The sequence below is a fragment of the Prionailurus viverrinus genome, chromosome C2, assembly GCF_022837055.1.
Source record: "Prionailurus viverrinus isolate Anna chromosome C2, UM_Priviv_1.0, whole genome shotgun sequence".
Lineage (NCBI taxonomy): Eukaryota > Metazoa > Chordata > Mammalia > Carnivora > Felidae > Prionailurus > Prionailurus viverrinus.
In genome coordinates, this window is record NC_062569.1 from 49358590 (window position 1) to 49377186 (window position 18597).

An 18597-nucleotide genomic window follows, 5' to 3' on the forward strand; every position below is an offset into this window, starting at 1 on the left:
TGGATGTTTGCATTTTTAAAAAGAAGTGTATATGTTAACCAAATAGTTGCTTTAACAGGTGCAGTTTCAGGCTGTGCTACCCACTGAAAACTCAGTTAGAGTGGGTGAGGCACTGGCCTTTTTATCTGCTAGCAATGGAGAAGTTGAACCTGGAATGTCCTCCTGAATTTCCCTGGAAAAATGTGGACAGGGATGTCTTCACAGAGAACAAGACAACTTCTTTCCTCATCCATCCATTCATTTGTTTATCCATGCCTCTGTTCATTTATTGATTTTTTTCCAAAAACATTAAGTGGGCACCATCTAAATGCTGAGCCTTTTCCTAGACACTCAGGACCATGAACTCAGATACCCCCTGTCGTCAGGAAAGTGGTAGTCCAGTCAGCATGACAGACCAATAAACTAAATAACCATATGGTGTGGGTAAGTTCTATGACAGAAATAAGCAGACTGTGCTGTAGGCACTCTGAGAAAGGAACACCTGAACCAGATAACTCATGGGAATGGGCAGCTCGGGTGACTGTGATGGGGCCAGAAACTCATTATCAAGAGGAAATGTCACCCACTAAGTTCTGAAGGATAGTCAGAGACTGCCAGACCAGTGGAGCAGAGAACAGCATGTGCATAGGCTAGATGCAGCATGCAAGCAAAGGCTGAGTTGAGTTTAGGACCTGCACATGATTCATGATGGCTGGAAAAATGCACCAGGCTAGCAAGACATGATATTGGAAAAATTAATTGGGGTAGTTCACATACTACATGGGTTGTAATTCCTCCTAAAGCTTATGGAAAATAAATAAATATGTTATAGGGAGGATCTGAAGGATTTTAAGCAGAGGTTTGCCTCCTATCTAGCTCATACCTGGTGAGGTAGAGGAAGAGATTTACCCATACATACAAGGGAATAATATTTCTGCATCCCAAGTGTGAGGGATAGCTTGACAATATTGAGGAACTGAAGGAATAGCTGTAGGGCTAAGGCACAGAGGGTGCGTATGAGGATGCGAAAGTGGGGATGAGGAGGGGAAGTGTTGAGTGTTGGCACAGAGATGAGCAGGAGCTGGATCATGTGGACCATGGTAAAGTTACCTGGATGTTATCAGGATGTTACCTTTAACTAATAGCCCAGAGAAGTTATGGAAGGAAGGGTTTCAAATGAAGCATGACTTGATCAGAACTGTAACTAAAGAATGGCTGTGGGCAGGAAACTAGGCTACTGCCCACTTCTCTGGGATGAGAACTAATGGTTGCCTGGGTTTGACTGGTAACAGGTTGGAGAGAATGGATAGATTTTAATATGCAGTGAAAAGTCTCTTTGGAGACAGTGTAGATTGGAAATACTCCTAAGTCTTCCATGTGGCAAAGTCAGGGTTGGATATAAGGATTCAGGAACCGTCAGCATACAGAGGGTGTGGTTGAGATTTCCCAGGAAGGAAATGAAGACTTCCAAAAGGGATAGAAGGGGAGGAGTCAGGGAGGTAAATGGAAAACCAGGGAAGTGTAAAATCACCAAACCATAAGGAAGAGAGTATGTTAAAAAAAGTAAGATTGTTGGAGTTTACTGCAGCTGAGAGGTTGATAAGAAATGGAAGCACAGAGGAAGAAGTTGAAATTTCAGGTGGAAAGTGGGAAAATTGATAAGTCTAGTTCCTGGGGACATAAGAGAGGATATATCCAGGGAAAAGGTGGTAGGACTCCCGAGACAGAGGAGAGCCCCCTCTTCGTCTCTTACGGGGGAGGAGGCAACGATGGCTTGAATACAAGTATGTTTGGAGGCTGGGAAGGATAGGAAGGTGTGTTGGTTATCATCCAGTTACTTCAGTTTTCCCTGTGAAGTAAGAAGCAAAGTCTGCTGCTGGGCCTGAGCTGGCAGAGAAAGTGAGAGTATCAAAGGCTGAAAAGGGGCAGTGTATAGAGGGGAAGGGAAGGCCAGCCAGGGCCATGTATGCAGAAAGACTGTGCACAGGATTGATAACCCTGGTGGAGCTTAAGGCCATTATTTGAAATGGCATTAACCCAGGTAGTTTTGGGATTTTCTTGCACCACTGATAATATCTTCAACAGATATTGAGCACTACACTGGTTGCTGAGGATGTAGAAGTGTTTAACACAAAGTCCAGGCTTACAAGAAGCTCACAATAAAAAAGGAGACGGTCAATGAATCAATGTGTAAAATATATTACTTTTTGATGTTTATTTTTGAGAGAGAGCACAAATGGGGCATGGGCAGAGAGAGGGGAGGGTACAGAGGATCTAAAGCAGGCTGTGCACTGACAGCAGAGGGCCCGATGTGGGGCTTGAACTCACGAACTGTGAGATCATGACGTGAGCCAAAGTCAGGCTCTTAACTGACTGAGCCACCCAGGTGGGCCTAAAATACACTACTAAATATCTTAGCCTATAGTTGGAGGGCAGCTGGATAGATTCAGGGTAGGCTTATTTGCAGGGAGCAAGGGAGTGAAATACTGTGATGAGATGTTGGTTTAAATGATGGCACTAAGAATGTAGGCTGGATAGAAGATAAACACAAAGGGAAAATAGAGTAGGTGCGAGGTGAGCTCTCAGTGAAGTTCAAAAGCAGGTATAGAGGGAATAAACAAATGAAAAACCTTCTAAGGATCAGAAGGTCGGCACATAGGTTACTCAAATCGAAGATTTCAAAGGTAGAACTGTTCTGGGTGATGGCAACCTCAGGATGTTACCATCAAAATGCATGTACTGATGTGGAGTGGAGGTGAAGGTCATGACAGTTCAGAAAGTTCAGAAATTCTAGAGCTGGAGAGTAGCAGAGGTGGTCCCTAAAGTCCCTGATGTTACCCGGGAAGATGGCAGAACTTTCATGGAAGGGAAGACTGAGCAAGGCGTTAATATTTAATAAACAATGAAGAATGTCCAGACAGTTAAAGAGGTAAGGTAGTTGATGCTGGAATGATCAACTGGCAGAAGCCTAAACAAGCAGTGTGAAGAGAAATGATTTGGATGCTACCTGTAGTGATAATAGAAGGCTAGTTTTGTCTCTCAGTGTCTCAGAGTGCCAGAAGGCCAGGGAGCTTCAGGGGAAGGCTTTCTGATTAAAGCAGAGAGCTGGTGGCTGCACTCTATAAGGCTTAGAGCTTAATACTGAAATACTTAATTTAATACCTAAATACTTAAAATGCTCTCCTGTTTCACATCCCACACCCTTATCATTCCTTCTCCAGAGAAAAGTTTGCGGGAGATACCCTTCTGAATGGAGGTAAATGCTGACAGGAATGAGATTCTAGAGTCTTAGGATGTGCCACCAGAGCTAGAAATTAGTTCACGCCGGTTAGGGCTTTTGGCTCACGTGCTGTCATATGTAATTATATAATTCAAGTGGGTAAACAGCAACCAGCAAGAGGTAATGGTGGAGGACCACCCGTCTGGCATGTTGTTGTTGAACTCCATTTGACGGAATCACTAATGAATTCATTCTATTTATCTTTTCACTAGCCTAGGTAGAAGAGTCAAAGTGAATCAGTGAGTTTTTACCTTAAAACAAAATGTTTGTTTAAACGTTTCTCAGAGACACGATCTTCCTTCAAAATTAAAAACAAAACAAAACAAAACAAAACAAACAAAGTGGAATTGTCACATTTTATTTATTTATTTTTATTTTTTTAAGTTTATTTATTTTGAGAGACAGAGAGAGAGAACAGGAAAGGGGCAGAGAGAGAGGAGAAAGATAATTCCAAGCAGGCTCCACGCTGTCAGCACAGAGCCAGCCACATATAGGACTTGAACTCATGAACCATGAGCTCATGACCTGAGCTGAGATTGAGAGTCAGATGCTAACCTGACTGAGCCACCCAGACGCCTTGGAATTGTCACATTTTAGAAATAAAAATATCTTTTTGAATTTTAATTAATTAATTAATTAATTAATTTTTATTTTCTTTAAAGATTTTGTTTTTAAGTGATTTCTACACTCAAACTTACAACCCTGAGGTCAAGAGTAGCATGCTTTACCGACTGAGCCAGCCAGGCACCCCAAAATATCTTTTTTAGAAACTTCAGTTGGCAGGAGTCTAACAAGTAGTAGGACCTTAGCTGTGAACCTGAAAAAAGGGATTTGGTCCACAGCACAGACCAGATGATTGGAAAGTCAAATTGAAATCAGTTAGCAGGCAACCAATAGCCCTCAGTGCGTCTGTTCCTCAGTGCTTGATGCTTAAAGCAGAAAGAAGCAAGCCAACTATAACATGATGTATATGGCCCAGGCCATCTCTTTAAAAAGTTTCTTTTGTTAATCAAGGCTTTCCTGAACTTCAAAGAAATTCTTATTGAAAGGACTCCCAAATCATTAAAGACTTATAATAAGATGTGCTTGAGGATCCAGTAGTTACTTAAAAATACTCCCAGAAAAGAAAGCTTTTGTTAAATCCGTGGGCTTAATTTTCTGGTATAATGAAATTAGCTGAGTGAAATTAGGATGTTTTGATACGTCTCCTAGTCTGAAGCCAGATGAATTCATTATCCCCAAACATATGTATATAACAATTAATGATTTCACTAACTTAGATATTGCCAAGAAGCAAAATATTAATAATTGTATTTGTTCAGAGAAATAACTTAATTATATTTGAGTGTATCGAGTGAAAGAAGCAATATATAAAAAGTCATTAACCGAACAGAAAATTTCTCAAAGCCCTGTATACACTATTCTGTAGCAAGGATACATGTTGAGAAGCATGTTGAGAAGAAATGGCACAAGTGAAGCCTTGAAAGTCCTCTTAAACTCCTATCCATGCAAATATGAATCTTTAAAATTTTTTTTTAATGTTTATTTATTTTTGAGACAGAGAGAGATAGAGCATGAACGGGGGAGGGTTAGAGAAAGAGAGACACAGAATCCGAAGCAGGCTCCAGGCTCTGAGCAGTCAGCACAGAGCCCGACGTGGGGCTCGAACTCACGGACTGTGAGATCATGACCTGAGCCGAAGTAGGATGCTTAACCGACTGAGCCACCCAGGCGCCCCCATATGAATCTTTTAAAAGAGAATATAAGATAGTAGCAATAATTGCTATGAAACTTGACATGATGTATTTTAACTGCGATAATAAAATTAAAACCGAGAAAAGAGATGAGAAGATTTAAAAAGTTTACAAACTAATTGGGTTCCACACAGGGTCTCTGTTGTAGAGTCAGACCCATTTCAGGCCCAGGCACTTACTAAGGTCATGGTCAGTGGCTCTGGCTCCAAATCTGGTGAGTCTCATGGGTGAGCTTCCTCTGACCTCAGCTCCAGTTGCGTAGGGTCCTACCTTGTCCCTTGGGACCTCACTTCTGGCTCATTCCCCGCTTCTGGAGTCTGACTCTTTCCACTTTTCCTTTCCTGTCTTCTGGGACTGAAACCTAGCTTAGCTGCTAACCTCATTACCTTTTTCCAGACCTTGCAGAACTTTCTTGGATCAGCACACTGCTGGTTACATCTCCTTCGTTGGAACTGCCTGTGGGTTCCAATCCCGACATTGCTCTTAGCTGGAAGCTTCCTCTGTTGCTGACACTTGTAGTCCATCTAAAATAGGATTCAGTCTCACTGGACTGGCTCGTACTGCTTCTACCTGAGCCCAGGTTATGTACATGACAAACACTTTACGTGGAACAAAAATGTTTCTTCCTTTACTGAGGGAGGGACAGGCCACTAATTTTGTACGTCAACACAGAAAGCCAAGGATCCTGCTTTTTCTCTCATACATCAGCTACCATACCTGTTAATTTTAAAAACTTAGGAGGGAGGAACCCATTTTTTGTCCAGTTTATTTAATACAAGGAAATCTAATTATGTGTGAAAAGTTAATTTTTTTTTTTCGGATATTGCCTACCTGACTTTAAATGAACAATAAAAGTCCTTTTTTTTTTTAATTTTTAATTTTATTTTAGAGAGAGAAAAGGAGGGAGAGAGAGAACAGGGGAGCAGGGCAGAGGAAGAGAGCAAGAGAACCTCAAGCGGCTCCCATGTTCAGTGCAGGGCCCATAAAAGTCAGTTTTAAAAATTAATTAATTTTTTAATTAAGTGCAACAATGATTTCTGGAGTAGATTCCTTAATGCCCCTTACCCATTTAGCCCATCCCCCCTCCCACAACCCCTCCAGCAGCCCTCTGTTTGTTCTCTATATTTAAGAGTCTTTTATGTTTTGTCCCCCTCCTTGTTTTTATATTATTTTTGCTTCCCTTCCCTTATGTTCATCTGTTTTGTATCTTAAAGTCCTCATATGAGTGAAGTCACATGATATTTGTCTTTCTCTGACTAATTTTGCTTAGGATAGTACCCTCTAGTTCCATCCACGTAGTTGCAAATGACAAGATTTCATTCTTTTTTGATTGCCGAGTAATACTGCATATACCACATCTTCTTTATCCATTTTCCATCTATGGACGTTTGGGCTCTTTCCATACGTTGGCTCTTGTCGATAGCACTGCTATAAACATGGGGGTACATGTGTCCCTTCAAAATAGCATACCTGTATCCCTTGGATAAATACCTAGTGGTGCAATTGCTGGGTCGTAGGGTAGTTCTATTTTTAATTTTTTAAAATTTTTTGAGGAACTTCCATGCTGTTTTCCAGAGTGACTGCAACAGTTTGCATCCCCAAAAAGTCATTTTTAATTCAAGCATAGTAACAGGAAAAAGAACCCAGTGTCAAAATATTTTAAGATGCTGATAGAGCACATGTGTGATTTTTAAAGCTTTTAAATAACAGATGGTGATAATTTACTATGAGAAGACATACTTAATTGAGAAGGAAGAATTCTTTTGGAATGACCATTATGGCCTGGTTGTGCAGAGTAGATCCCTTGTTCTGGGTAAAGAGTGTACCTACAATTATTATTGCTTCTGTATTCTGTGGGTTACCTGGAAATATGCTTTGAGTTATTTCTCAGTAATTGCATGTCTCATACTGATACATCATCATTGATGATCTGAGGCCCCATCTCTCATCTAACCATATTATCATACAAATGATGCTACAATATATGAAACTTACGGAGGAGGTCAGCCCACAGCTTAACATCTGTAGTCCACAAGAACTCTGGATTCATGGAGAAGACCCATCTAAGCTAGGGATCATGAAAGCATAAGTCCATTTGGCAGGGCATGTGTCCAAGAGATTCTTGAGAACTTTGTGACCAGCCATCAAGGTAGAAAATAAAGGGAAAGCTGTCTCCATGAGATGCTCATGATGAGAACTTACAGGACAAGGCTGGCTGTTTCCTGCAGCCTCAGCAGGAGTGAATTCCCTTTCCCATGATCATATCCCTCCCCTTCACTGGACAGAGTGATAAGGGCCAAGCCCCTGCTTATTAGTTCCCACAAGTCTGCTTCCACCAATCAAAGATAGGAAAAGCTTTGGGAATGTAGGTGCTGAAGCTTTGGGAACGTAGCTTTTCATCCTTTATCCATCCTGCATCCCTTCTTCAGAGGTTAGCCTACCTTTCACACCCATAGACTCTTACACTCCAGTCCTCTTTTGTCAAGGCATCACCCACCTTCTCCACCTGGAACACAGCTTGGTACCTGACTCAAATATTTGTGGAACAATGAATGAATGAATGAATGAATGAATGAAATGGTCTTCTCTCCACCTTTGCCTAGCTAATTCTTCGTTCATTCCCTACATACCCATAACTTGCATCTCATTTGTAGTTAGTTGTCCAATGTCTAGTTTTTCCCACTATAGTGAAAGTTTCAACTCTTTCTATCTTATTTATCATTCTGTCTTCACCACCTAGCAAGGTGCATGGCACATAGTAAATTGTCCATACATATTGGTTGAGTAAATAAAGTTTTCACTTATGTTTTATGTTTATCCTTGACTTCCTTATCTTGATGTCACAAAACCACTGTTGTTCAGGCAAAGTGATTTGTCAGGGCACCTGATCCACAAATATGGCAGCAAAGAAGTGTTTTCATTCTGGCTTTGTCCTGCTTACATAAGTCAGGTTTCTCAGTTCTGTGTTTCTCTGTCAAGCAACCTAAGTTGAGCCCTTTTCTGTCTGATTCATCTCCTTTGCTGGCAGCAAAGCCAATGACTCTCTTCTCAATTGTTTAATTTACCTTGCTAATTCTACCCTCCTAAGCTAGAATTAGGTCAACAAGGAAACCGTTTCTGGAGGTATTTCAGGGAGAATTTTCAATGAATTTCCTACTCAGGTAAGCATAACCAGCTCTCAAGGACCCAAATCACCACTAGTCTGGCCCTTCTTGTTTGACTCCAGCTCTCACGGAGCTTCTCTCTTCTCCATAATCCATTTCCACTCTCATTTAATGAAGTCCCTGTGCTTTCCTTCTCTTGGATGCCCCAGATTAGCTAAGTGTTGCTGGTTTTCAACCATCATCTCCTCAGGTTCCCTATCCCTGGTCATTTCATTCACAACGTGACCTTTCAGATTCCTGGTCGGCTCACACGTGCAAACACAGGCACATGGAAACACCGCATGTGCCTCTTTATCTCAGGTTGCATATAAAATAAGAGCTTTACTTATCAACTGAATACTGGCTAAATTTAGCGATTGAAAATGAGAACCATGCATGTCTAGATACAGTGACATTATAGGAGTTTATGTGCATTACAAAAGAAATAGTCTCGTTTCAGAGGAAAACCTGCAAGCTCTCCGAGGGCAGGGATGATACCTGTTTATTCAGCCTGGTGTGTTCAGTTCTGAGTACTGTCAGATATCATGGGGATACTCAAAAATACTTGTCAAAATGAGTTGAAAAGTTTTGGAGTCTTTTAGTGCCCCACAAGGAGAACATTTTTTTGGAAAAGGCAAATGACTTAGCGTAATCCTCTGTGTTTTTGATACTATAAAAGAGCTATTCATCAAAAAATATAAACATTTGGAGCCAAACACAACCTCGTGTCCACTAAGTGCTTAGTTTGTTATACATACTGCATTGAATAGTGCTCACTAGAAAAGAGCTGTCTTATGATTCCAACATCAGTTTTATAAAAGCACTGATGACCCAGCTCATCTTCCTGCTGTGATCTTTTTGCACCACCCTGTAACCAAAATTGATGCAAAGGCAGAATGTTTTGAGTTATTCTCAGTAATTGCATATTAGTGAAGGTGTCTGGTCATTCTTGCTCAGTACCGTGGTCTAAATTAACAAAATGTTTCAATGGGAGAAACAGGGGTATGTAAGTTCACTGCTTTCTCTTTAGAGACATCCACCAGTGTCCAGAGATCTTGGAATCTACCTGACAGAAGTTACTGAGAGAACAACCTAGCCTTTCAGTAACCTTCTCTATCTTTCCTCAAAAAGGAGCATTATTATTCATTAACATTATAATGAACCTGCAGCCCTGATAACTTATTTTAAGTGATATATTGTATTTAAATTGCAGTATAATCTCTAATAGCTTTTTGCTAGCAAAGAATCTTTTAGGATTCAAAATGCAAATTGGACCTGGGAAAGAAAAATTATTTTTAGACATATGGCACTTTAACTTAACTGTAACACAGTGTCAAGGCTTTGGGTTATTAAAAGAATATGTTTTGGGTTTTGATTTTTGGAGGAATCCCTATTGGAAAATTATTGACTGTCCTCTCTTGGCTGTGAGCCATTCATTTAAACGGACTATAAGATAATGAATTTCACTAATAAGAATTTCACTAATTTGGGGAGATCCAAAAAAGAATTATTATTGTGTATCTATTAGACTTGAGATTTCTGTGATTATCTCAACAAATTCTAAAATTCAGGGCCAAATGAGGTAAAAAAAAAAAAAATTCATGTAGCTATACTCACATTATAGAGCAATTAAAACCTTAATTTGGCATCAAAACTGCCCTCCCACTCCCCCCCCCCCCCCAAACTGGTTGCTGTTTAATTTAATTTGGATTTTCTTCCCCTTTCTGTGTAGCTTCTAAAATTTCTTTAATGTTATTTGGTCATGGCAGAATGATACTGTATTAAAAACAACAGCCTAAAATTAAGCCAATGCTCTATCTAAAGTTATCTTGGTCATCTTGGACATGTGACGACTCTGCTTAGATTTCCTTAAAATAGAGGTAATATGTATTACTCTGTTGAGCAATTATAAGAAAAAAACATTTAAAGCAAAGAGGCAACTTAGCATCACAGAAGAGCTCAGACTCTGGCCACCACTGCTTGAGGCCAACAAACCTTGGCTTTGTTGCTTACCAACCATCCTCAATTTCTCTAGCTCTAAAATGGGGACAAAAATGTAGTTACCATATACAGTTTAATGAAAACAAATTTTGAAGAACTTAAAACAGTACTTTTCACACAGTAAGGGCTTGGTGCCTGACACATGTCCACCATTGGCTATTATTTATTATTTATTATTATTTATTATTATTATTATTATTATTATTACATAAGCATCTTTGGCTCAACCCAAGTGAAATCCTATAGTTTACATTCTATATGTGAATCTGTAAATCTGATAGCAAATGGATACCAGGTTAACTGTAGCACGTGCATGCAGACATGTGTTTTTGTCTATACATTTAAGGTAAATTGATCACATGCATATCTGAAATATACTTATATACTAACTACATCTCAAGTTAAGACATGAAATAATAGGTCTCCTTTCCGGGGAGTTGCAGCTCTACAGAGTAAAGCCACTATGCTTTCCTCAGACCTACTTGTATAAATCCACAGTTTCTGAACAAATGTATAGTGATGGCTTTTCTTGATGCTGATCAATTAGACTAGTGTTAAGACTTGACCTTGGCTTAGCTGGAACTTCACCAGAGGTTGACAGGGAGTGGTTGATTAAATGATAAACTAGCAGTCTGGATTAAATTCAGCATCAGATATTTCCCCATCTCACTCCTGCAACCTTTCCTTCACCAAGGTATTACAAAAGCAATTCGGGGACAAGGATTTCATTTAAAAGTGGAAGAATCCAGAATGTTTGCAATGAAAACCATTTGGTTTTTATTAGCATTAGTCTGTGTGCTTGCTAATTTTCAGTCATTTTCCCTTTAGGAATGGTCCTCTAGAATCCAGTTTCTACATTACTGCCTTTTGAATGGAGTCCTTTGTGACCCGTTGTGATTACATTGCATTTTCCTTGTGTTCTTTCAAAACGTTCTGACTTGGCCTTAATTTTGGCTGGGGGATGGCGGGAGGAGGGTAGCAGCAGGGGAATAAGGTCAGCAATACTTTCAGAATGTTGTCAAAAGAGATTTTTAAATTGTCAAATTTTCCCAGTAAGTAATATCAGGTATTAATAAAGCACACATTTAGGAAAGAAGGTTGGGTCAGAAATGGGTGTCCTAAGGTCTTTACAAGAGCATTTGTAGGTACCCCAACATTTCTCTGACCTCTTCTGGACACTTCCAGAACAGTCATAAGCTAGGCTGATTATAGTGATTTTAAGATAATGAAATGAAAATGTTGTGTGGTTGGGGTCAAAAAGCCAACGACTTAGGCTGATTTGGAGAGAACAGGCTGAAAACAGTTTTGCTTATATACCATTTCCTAAGACTTAGTTACGTGCAGAGTAAGAACAGTCAGGGAAGAAATTTTTTCACAGAATCAGATGTGTGGCACTTATGTTGTAAATAGATGCCTAACCTATTCAAAATCTTTGACACTAGAATATAAGTTTGGTAATTGAGGATGAAATTATTTGAATTCATTGCCACTACATATTGTTGCCTGGTTTGTACATCTTCTGGATAGTTAAAAAGCCTCAAAGAAGAAACAGACGAAAGTATATAGTTGATCCAAATTCTTTGAGAGTTCCCCGTTTGCCAGCTCACCTGGCTGGCTAAAATTTATTTGTAACCCCCAAAATCAATGTGTGTGGTGCTTTTGCAGACCTGAGCAGATTGGTGAAAGATCTGAGTCACCCGACATGTGTGTGTCCGGCTGAGGTCTAACAAGGACTGTAAGCAAGGGTCCTTGGTCTATTTAGTGTTGTATTTGTCGTATTTTTTGTGGTTTTTTGTTGGTTATTTCCCTATTTAAAAAGGGTTCCAAACATTGTGCTGAAATACTGTTAGTATTTCTAAGCACCAGAAAGCTGTGTTGTGCCTTACAAAGAAAACACCTGTGTTAGATAAGCTTTGTTCCCTCATGAGTTGTAGCACTATTGGCTGTGAGTTCGGTATTAATGACTCAATGATATATATTAAATAAAATGTCTTTCAATCAAATAGAAACACATAAAACAAGATTATGTATTGATCGGTTGATGAAAATGCTCTGTGGTCAGAAGCTAATAAGAACCTAACTCTGTATTTCCCCAATTGTCAATGACTCTGTACTTGCTAATTCAGTGTTAGTTGTGACGTTAGAACTCCATCAAATAAAAAGAATGGACCATGTTCATAATTCCCATGAATTCATTCTTATGGGAAAGCATCAGTGAACTACTGAGTAGGGAACAGTATTAACTAATGTTAAGTCCACAAAAAAGTGCCACAGCACAAAGCTTTATGCTATCCAGTTTATTTATTTGCTGCTTGTGGCAATCCTATTTATTTCACGTTTCCCTTATTTTCCTGAAAATTTCCCCAAGAGCACTTGACACATTCAGAAATCTTTTTAAAACACACACACACACACACACACACACACCCAGAAAACTAGTCTCTAGGGAATGTATATGTATAAACATTGAAATATTTCTTGGGCATAGTGCCAAAAGTCCTATTTTCAGGTAGCAAACTATTGATATTGTTGGAAAGCAGGGGATCGTGTGGCATGGAAGCCATTGGTGACATGAAGTGGAATTCCAGTGTAGCTGGAGCTTCCTCACGTCCAATCCTATCTGAAAACTGGTGTAGTTATGCCCCCAGTCTATTGCCTGAGAGGCCCAAGAGGCTCCTGAGATTAGAGAGAGCTCATCTTGGAGGAATAGAAAGTCAAGCTCAACAAACATGTCCCTTAAACAAAGACTTGCCCATCAGAGGAGAGAAATAATTCTGAACAAAGTGCAGGTTTTGCTATTATTGTCTCCCCCAAACCAGGCCTATCACTCATTGTGGTTCTTGGGAGAGGGAGGCATGGAGCTAAAATGTCAGACAGCTATTTACCTGGAGACACGAGGAGCCTCTTTGAGACTCCTCCAAGACGATGACAGATGAAAGAAAGGCATTTTCGCACAGGTCCTGCACCAGACCGAACTGGGTCATGGATGGGGCAAAAAGTTATGGAGGCCAAAGGCAATATAGTAGAGAGGAGGCCGGGAAGGAGTGGGCCTGTACACAGGAGATATATGTGTGGCTTCCTGCAATATGGGGCCAGGGATTTATAAGGGACTGAAGTGCACTTAGAAGTGTAGGTTGTTGGGGCATCTGGATGGCTCAGTCAGTTAAGCATCTGACTTTAGCTCAGGTCATGATCTCACGGTTCGTGGGTTCAAGCCCCACATCGGGCTCTGTGCTAACAGCTCAGAGGTTAGAGCCTGCTTCGGATTCTATGTCTCCCTCTCTCTCTCTGCCCCTCCCCAGCTTGTACTCTGCCTCTCTCTCTCAAAAATAAATAAACGTTTAAAAAGTTAAAAAAAAAAAAAAAGAAGATGCCCTTCTTGAATACAAATGGGCTGTATGCCACTTGCCTGTCCACTTACCCTGCCGTCAGGAATTCATCTGTTTTGTTTGTTTGTTGGGGGGGGGGGGGGGCGGTTAACCTTTTTCCTTCTTCCTGGCCACCACAGACCTTCCAAGCCCAGATACTTTCTCTTACCTTTGACCCGAGACTTGTTGCTGGTGATAAAGTTGGGAAGCTGTGGTTACAGAGTGGCAGAGAGGGGAGAGAGCAAGGGCAAAATAGAGGGTACCTGAGAAGAAGTGGAAAAAGAAGAAGAAAGGGAAAGAATGCAAGTCGCTGCTTCTCACATACCCCCACCTGGTCTATCCAAAATACCGAGGGAAGAGGGTGGTGAACCTGGGGCCCTGGGAGCCTACGTGCAAGGCCTGTGACTCCATCATTTACTAGCTGCTTGATCTTGGGGACATTACTTAATCTTGTACAAGTAAAAAGTGGTGAAGCTCAGGGATTCAAAACCGGTCTGCCTGATTTAAGGACCCCAAACATTTTCCCAGCTTCTACAGCATCTTCTAATCCATTCCCACACAATAGACCCTTGGTAATGAATACAGTAATTAATAACTTCCCGGATGGTAGTTGAGCTTGTTTTAAATTTCCTAGAGTCAAGCAAGTTAGGAGAATGTTACAAGAAGATTAGTTAGGAAAAAAAATGGTGTGTCATGTATTATCAGCCTCGAACATTCGGAATTGTCATTCATAAGAAATAAGCTCATTATTAATAGAAGATTACTTTTCTTGTCTTTATGTGACTGTTTTCTTAAATTAAAAATGCTTTTTTTCTTATTGCAAAAGCAGTGCATGTTCATCTAATACAAATTGGAAAATAAAGATAAGCAACTAATACAAAATTAAACACACTCATAATCCTCCAACCAGATGTAACTGCTATGTCTTGTAGACTTTCTGTGCTTTTATGTAGATTTTTAAAAATAGCATAAATACTGTTTCTTTCACTTTAAGAACATGTGGTCAGCATCATTCTGTGTCAATACTTTTGCCTTTACTGCATCATTCTTTATGTCTACTTATTAAGGTGAATAATTTTATTTGTTTTTAAACCACATTTGTTTACTCAGGAGTCAGAAACACACAGATAAGGAAACATCTGAAGAGCCCAGGTGTGGCTGTGTGGAGAGGTTGAGTAATTCAAAACAAAGTGCAAAATATAAAAACAATTACGACCAGTTTGACAGCTGAGCGTCTGTTTCCTACAGGCCTTCTACCCGCAGGTCTACTGCTGACTTCAAAGAAAAGTCAGCACAGAGGTCCGGATGGTAAGGTGCAAAATGAGAATCAAACCCATGATAAGAGATTAAAGGAAGCTTGATCAAAGACCCGGCATAAAAGTGCTAGCCCATGACTTGCCTTGGCCCATGGCCCCAAAATATTCACCAGGACAGCAAGCTCTCTTTGAAGTGATTGGAAGCGCCCATGCCCAGATGAGCTCTGGTCAAAGGAAATTTGAAAAGTGGCACAGGAAAGAGCTTGCAAAGTTGTCTCTTCCTATCTCTTGCCTGCTAAGCCCTCACAAATTGTTTGAATCCTGCTTCTTTGGTTTGTTTTCCAGATGTAGGTAGTTGAACCGGGTGTCAGGTGATGAATTCCACCTAGATGGGAAGGATCCTCCTTTTTTGTTTGTGGGAGAAGTGAGACGTACAGAGGCATTCACATGGCAGTGGATTTGTGCTCATGAGCATAGAGCCGCTTCACTGCTCCTCCTTTTTGTTCAAGGTGTTTAAAAGGGTATGTGCTGTTTCCAAATAGGCAGTAAGACTTGTTCATTCTACTGACTCATTACTGGTTCACTGCTCTTCCCCCTCGGAGTTTATTGCTTGCTCCTTGTGATGTTAGGGGCATAAACCTTCCATTTCCCCAGGGAGGGAAGAAACTAGAAGTGCTCCCAGAATGGCAGTTGCCTTTACAATGCTCATTTTAAATACTTAAAAGTATTTTAAAAGACAAAAGGTACATAAAATTGCTAAAAATGTCTGCTTAGACCATCTTTGGTTAGCTCTTCTTTCAGGCCCCCAGTTTACTGGTTTTTCACTTTAAATGTGATAATTCTCCAAGTTTTAGGGTCTTTATTTTCACCTCCCCTGTCATCATATTTTCATTTCCCTCAGCATTTAAGGGAGTTAGTTTTTCTATCTTTTTAAAAACAATTTCCTAATCTTTACCTGAGGTTTTAAATTAAGAGTTTTTACTGACCAATTTTGATTCACTGCAACATTGGGCTCTGTAAGAGACCTGGAAAACACATTCCCTTCTTTACCAGAACTACACAGTCCAGGTGAGGAGGTAATGTTTTTTTCCAACAACAAAAAAATGAGTACGATGGCAGCTGATATAGATTTTGCAAGGACAGTCCTTCATGAAGAAGGATGATTTGAACTGAGGCCTTGAAAATGCCTGAAATCTCTAAATATGAAAATATTAAAAAGGATATTTTAGTAGGGCTTGATGCAACACGGTCAAAGTTACAAAAGCAGAAAACTGTAAGGTGTTCACAGCACAAACTGACGCAGCCATTTTACTGGGGCAGAAGGCGTGTGTGAGGAAGTAGTGAGAGAGAAGCTTCACTAGACGCATCAGAATGAGAATATGCTGTGGAGTCTGTATTTATTTTAAAATTTCTCCCAGAGTTATTTATTCCATCTGTGATTTTGTTTGTTTTCTTTTTACTCATGTAAAATTAACATAAAGTGTTAACATTAGTTTCAGGTGGGGATTTTATGATATGTTGGTATATATTTATATATTTTTTCTAGATTTTATTATAAATGCAGATGGAGTATTTTGAAAACCTCGGAATGGAAATGGCATGCTGAAATGTTATGGCAACATTAATCCAGTTGACCCACAGGGTGGATTGCAGTGGGCACAGGCCTGGGCCACAACTTGGGCAAAAGGGCATGGATAGATCCTAAAAGAAGGAGGGCCCGAAAGAGAGCAGAAACAGTGGGCATTGAAAGGAAGGGATGGACTGGAGGCCAGGAGATGAGAACTGGTCTGACGTGCAGGAGTGGGGGAGGGGGTGTGTCAGAGGAAGGAGTAAGAGGACTCACAGATAACTCAGTAATGTCATCACACACAGCCATTTGTGCCTGTCTTTTATGAGGTGCTAGGTGATGGGAATGCAAAGAGGCTAAGTTCATCAACAGAATGGTTAGGAAGATGGTGTAGGTGTCCACAATGAGCATTAAGGACTGAGTGAGGCAATGAGCTCTCAGAAGTTCAGGGAAAGAAATATTCCCTGACAGTATGGAGTCATGGGAGCCTCAGGGAAGAGATGGGCCACATGCTGAACCTTGAATGGTGAGCAGCATTTGGGAAGAAAGGGAAGAGAAGTTAGAAGGGTAGGATGAGGACTTGAGAAGCACCAACACCCAGCGGAGAAACACAGGAACGTTTGTGGCACATGTAGCGAGGCTGTCTGGTTGGGGCAGAGAGTTTGAGTAAAAACACAGAGAGGAAAAAAAGAGAAGGTAGTGACTTTTTTTGATTAGTAAAGATTTAGAGGCCAAATTAAAGAATTTTGTAATTTAACCTGGGCAGTGGCAAGCTACTGCCGTATTCCAGTGAGAGAGTGGCCCGCAAAAGTGTATTTGGGGAAGTTTAATCTGTGAAAGATATGTGGAATATATACAAGTAGAGAGATGGTATTAGCAAGGTGAATAGTTGGGTGACTTCTAGCCAAAAGGGAGTGAAAATGTAAACTCATCACGGCGAGTATAGGAAAGAGGCAAAGGAGTTACCAATAACCTAGGCGGGAGGGGGAAATACAGAGCGTTACCCAAAGTTCAAACCCGGGAGGCCATGATGATGGTTGTGCTGTGTACCAAGGTGCACGAGTCCAGACTATGGTCTGGAGATGACCTGTAGTTCAGCATTAAAGACTTGGAGCCTGAAGTGGCAGCCAGGCCAACACATCCAGAGGGTGGTAAGAAGCCGAGGCTTAAGATTCAGCTGGAAAACAGACTTAACCATTCCAGGTTGGAAGAATCCACACAGCTCAGCAATTGTTTGAAGTTTTTAAATTAATTAATTAATTCAGAAAGTGAAGTCTTTTCAAAAGCTCATTTGAGAACTTATACTCTCTTGATACAGATGAATTCTCAATTGGTCTTTTGTTTTTACTGCAAAACAGTTCAACTTGGATGAGAAAGAACGTGGGGAGGACAGTGGGAGGGTTTTCTCACTCTTCTGGGTGTAGGAATTGTGGGTGTCGGGCCTCCTGTGCATATTATCCTTCTCCTCAATGGCAGTAATTCATATTTTATACATCCTTCTATCAACTGCAGCACCTAGCACAGTCAGGGTTTTGCACGTTGTAAATACTCGGTGTTGGCTCATTTGTATTTTCATCGTAGTTTTTCAAAGATAAAAGAGTGGACATAAGAAAAGCAAATGAGCTTACAGCCGATTTTGTAATGACAGACTCTACATAAACAAGTGCAAATCGGATGTCAAATTTGAATTGCAAAAATATTGTGAGCGGTCCGAGAAGTAATAATAGTAGAGTGATAAAATGCATTAACAGTCCCACAGGGGCACCTGGCTGGCTCCCCTCAGTGGAGCATGAGACGCTTGATCTCAGGGTCGTGAGCTGGAGCCTCACATTAGGTTTAGAGATTACTTTAAAAAAACAAAGAACAATCCCACTTCCCTTAGAATCTCAGAGACATTCAAAAGTCACAGAAATTTGAAAAGTAGAGTCAGCCGCTAAAATTAATAGAGTGAAGAGCCGCCTGTGTCAGCCCCAGGCTCAGGCCTGGTAAGGCAGACCTGTGTTCTTTGTTGTCATCTGAGATAGGAGCTAGCAAGAACCTCAGTTATTTGGAGGTGGGGGTGGGATGTAGGATGGGAAGACCGAGACCTGTCAGGAATAAACCTAACCAACTCTAGCAAAGGAAGGGAGGACTATACATAGATAAGAGTCATCATCCCTCCTCAGTTGACCATTAGAGAAGAAAAAGGAGCATCAGTGCAGTTGACTTGATCATAAAGGAGAAATAACAAGCCTCTTTTCCCCCCTTCC

At 40.6% G+C, this 18597-nt stretch overlaps 1 protein-coding gene across 3 annotated transcripts in view; it reads left to right on the forward strand.

Moving 5' to 3' along the window:
• MME (membrane metalloendopeptidase) overlaps positions 1-18597 on the forward strand; it is a 100455-nt gene that overhangs the window by 16689 nt on the left and 65169 nt on the right. The window lies entirely within an intron of this gene.